The following is a 4060-nucleotide window of genomic DNA, read 5'->3' on the forward strand; positions in this document are numbered from 1 at the left end:
AAAGTACCGTTACTTGGTGTGGTTTTCACCATTGGATGATAGAGCATAAAATTAATCCAATGGTGAAAACCACACCAAGTAACGGTACTTTGTAAAAAACAAAGTAACCATAGCGAACACCTGAGTTATAAATTATATTAGTCTTTTATGACGCACAAAAATTGTCATGAAAACATGATATTTTGTCACGATATAAAATAGGTGACGAATATTTTCCGTCATAGCGATCGTCACGGTAGGAGCGTGGTATTATGTATATATGAGGAAATTTTCATTTGTCATAAATTATGTACTTTTACGTGACAAATTAAAGCATATGTCATTATACTATTTTGTTTTGATGACAATTATTTTGTCACTATTATTATAAATGTTTTGTCACGCTAAATCTCATTTTGTCACGAATAATAAAATTTAAATGACATCATTTATATTTCGTCATCTAAAAGTATAGTTAAGGCGACAAATACAAAAATAAAATTAATAATTACCAATTTTAAATGACATTGTAATCGTCACAATTTGGGCCACTTAAGATTAAATTGTGTCATGAAAGTAAATATTAAAATGACGAATTTCATATTTCGTCATCAAAATATGTAGTTAAGGTGACGATTGTTTGTATCATATTGGAACTGTAAAACTTTAATGACATTACAAGTCAAAATTATTGTCACTTTTAACATTTATGTAATGATAATTATTGTCATTAAAGATGGATATTTATTAACCGTAAAAATATCATAAAAAATAATTAAAAATATATATTATAAAAAATAATTAGAGATAGTTACAATATGGTGCAACCTCTCGGATCTTTATCACATTACTTGTACAATTAAATTAAAAAAAAAAAAGCCATGAAAGAGGTCGCCCAATGACTGCAACTCACACCAACATCTTTATCATATTGAATTCCATTTTCCTCCTGCATATAAGCAAGCTATTAAGTACAAGAGAACACGAAAACATCTCCTCATAAAACACATGCAACGGAATTTATATACATATATTGCTAGCCACCAACTACGTTGTAATGTTTAACAACTCAGAATGGATAAAGCTTAAATATAGGGATAAGTTACCAAAATAGGCATATGGTTTTTGGGAAGTATCAATTTAGGCTCCACGTGCAAAATAACACAAATATAAGTTTAACATTTAAAAAAGTACCAATTTAGACTTCAATAACGGAACGTGACACGTCATTGATATTATTCCGTTAAGTTTTATCAATTGTACGTGGAGGGAGAAATCAGAACTTAACGGAGTAATAGGAATGACGTGTCCAATCCGTTATCATGGCCTAAATTGATACTTTTTTTTAAACGTTAAGCTTATATAGATGGTATTTTGTATGTGGAGCCTAACTTGATACTTCTCAAAAAGCCATAGACCTATTTTGGTACCTTATCCCTTCAATATATGGAGGGCGAGCCTTGGCGCAACGGTAAAACGTTGTTGCCGTGTGACCAGAGGTCACGGGTTCGAGTCTTAGGAGCGGCCTCTTGCCAATTAAATTGGCAAGGGAAGGCTTGCCCCCAATACACCCTTGTGGTGGGACCCCTTCCCGGACCCTCGCTCAGCGGGGACGCGTAATGCGACCGGGCCGCCCTTTTTTTTTTTTTTATCCCTTCAATATATGAACAAAGAAAAATTTGGCTAAGCTGAATATGAACAAAGAAAAACAAAGCCTCTGCTCAAGAGGATGACTTACATTTTAAAAGCTTCTCAGACATTGTGTCCTGTGTTGAATGTGACAGCATCTGAATCAACCCACTAACTACTAATATGAACTCTTATGCAGCTTGAATGTATTGCTATCAAAATCTATCCAACAAAAACTACATCAATTCATGGCTAAGCATATCTGTGCTCTTTATGGAGTAGCTGGTGCTTTTCTTTGCAAAATAGTCACCTATATATGCAAATCCCTTTAAAATTAGTTCCTATAAAAAAAGGAATGAATTGAACAAGACTTTCAAATGAACCAAATCTTGAAACATAACTCCCACATAATACTTAGCATACCTGAATTGTGGAGCGTGTAACATCATCCTGTTTATTATATGGTCCTCATATATTCTCTATCCATTCACCATAATCCATTACTGAAATGAATTCATTACAGAACAAGTTATCAATATTTGAACCCATAATTTCAAAATAAAATTGAAGTTCTAAGACAGAAATGAATCTTTACTAGAACAAAAAAAACTTGTATCCACAATGTGATAACTCTACATCTTTGTGTCTTTGTTTGGCAGAATGACTTCTATAAATCCTCTGTATGCTCCATTAATTTCTGAGATTTCCACTTTAAGTGGCCCTGTAGGTGGCTTAGTTACTCAATTTATTCAAGAAATTCTTAACAGACCATATACATGCATTGATTTGATATATGCCAAATCTTAAGGTGTTTCATATATGGGGAAACAACTTTAAATCCAAGCTTCCAAAGTGTCTAGGCCAGAATCAGAAGAACTGAATCGTTGATTTCACCCCTTTTGGCTAGGTCTGGGTATCCAACCATGTCGCACTAACAAAAATGCAATCGAAAGAGCTAATTGTTAAAATTAACGTTGCTAAACCATACAACTAAGGTTGGTTCTCTTTTCCAATACAAATTTTAAATGATCGTCTCCCATAACTTGAAACCCGAAAAAAAATGCTTTAATATATATGAAAATGCTTTAATATATATGAAAAGAACTCAATACCACAAAACAAAATAAATCCAGATCTAACAGAAGTATCAATGAAATCAGACAGCTAATTTCAGAAGGAAAAACGAAACAATGAATCTTATAGTGAAACGATTCCTTCTGTCAGGTAAAATCGATTCCTTACCAAAGATTCAACTTAGAAATCGAAGTTGAAATCCTCAATCGAAAGAAATAAGTGAAGAGTTAGAGCAGAAATAAAAAAAATGATGGATATTCACACCTTAAAAGTGAAAGTTGAACGATAGTTGAATCGTTAGCACTGGAGATGCATATTGCTGCAGATCTGATCTACTACAGGGAGAGTGGTAGGCTGGAATTTTTGGGGAGGTGAAGGAAACAAGGCCTAGAAGAAATAGAGCCTGCGAGGGGAAAAGAAGAAAAAGGCGAAACGAGAAAGACAGACAAAAGAGAAACTGAAAGGTCCAACACGTTCTATGGTTTGGGGGAGAGAGAAAATGGAGCAATGATGTGTACAAGGGGCGGGATTCCAAAAAGAAGTTGCGCCTGCTGTGTACAAGGGGCGGGATTAGGGTTCTAATTTTAGATGGAGTTTTTTTTATAAGATTTAACCTCTGAATTCCGTTTTTGTGGTCCTTGGGACGTTGTATCAATGACCTCATTATTAATAAATAATAATAATGATTAAGAATCATTATAAAAAAATTTATTTCTATGACAACACAGAAAAATCATCATTTAACATTGTTTTATTAGAATTTATCTTATTGCCACAAAAATATTCACATAAATGATAATATGTAAACATTTTTCATAACCTTTTAAAAAAAATATTTTCATAACAAAATAACAATAAATGATAAAAGTATTTGTCATATTTTCCCACTTATTTTATAACATATTACAATCATCATTAATATAATTTATTCAACGAATGCTTAATATTACAATCATCATTAATATAATTTATTCAACGAATACTTAATAAATTACTTTTTCTCGATTTTAAAATTACTAAAATTTAGTTCAAACTATAATGGTGATGATTATTCAAATATCGTCACAATAATACATGACGATATTTAAATAATATCATAATAAATCGTAGTAAATGACGAAATATAATTTGTTACCATTCATATGATATTAAGTTTCACATATATAAACTGTCATAAAAAAAGTATTTCTTTCCATGACGATAAATTTGTCACAAGTTATCAGTATTTTGTCATGAAAAGGTTTTCCCTCTAAATTTATTATACTAAATTTTGCCTCTACAATTATAGGTTACAATTTTTTGCTTATCGTCATAAAAATATATCCTATTAGTGACAAATTGACAAACAAATAGAGACAATCTTAAGTATTGTCATGAA

The 4060-nt window shown here is 31.6% G+C and overlaps 1 long non-coding RNA gene across 1 annotated transcript; it reads right to left on the reverse strand.

The window, feature by feature from the left end:
• Window positions 1-751: 751 nt before the first annotated feature.
• On the reverse strand, window positions 752-3277 carry LOC136226606 (uncharacterized). The gene is made up of 4 exons (XR_010687786.1): window positions 2947-3277; window positions 2032-2111; window positions 1718-1918; window positions 752-928 (listed from the first exon to the last, which is right to left on the reverse strand). It is a non-coding gene; the product is annotated as an uncharacterized lncRNA (long non-coding RNA).
• Window positions 3278-4060: the final 783 nt, after the last annotated feature.

The sequence above is a fragment of the Euphorbia lathyris genome, chromosome 4, assembly GCF_963576675.1.
Source record: "Euphorbia lathyris chromosome 4, ddEupLath1.1, whole genome shotgun sequence".
Lineage (NCBI taxonomy): Eukaryota > Viridiplantae > Streptophyta > Magnoliopsida > Malpighiales > Euphorbiaceae > Euphorbia > Euphorbia lathyris.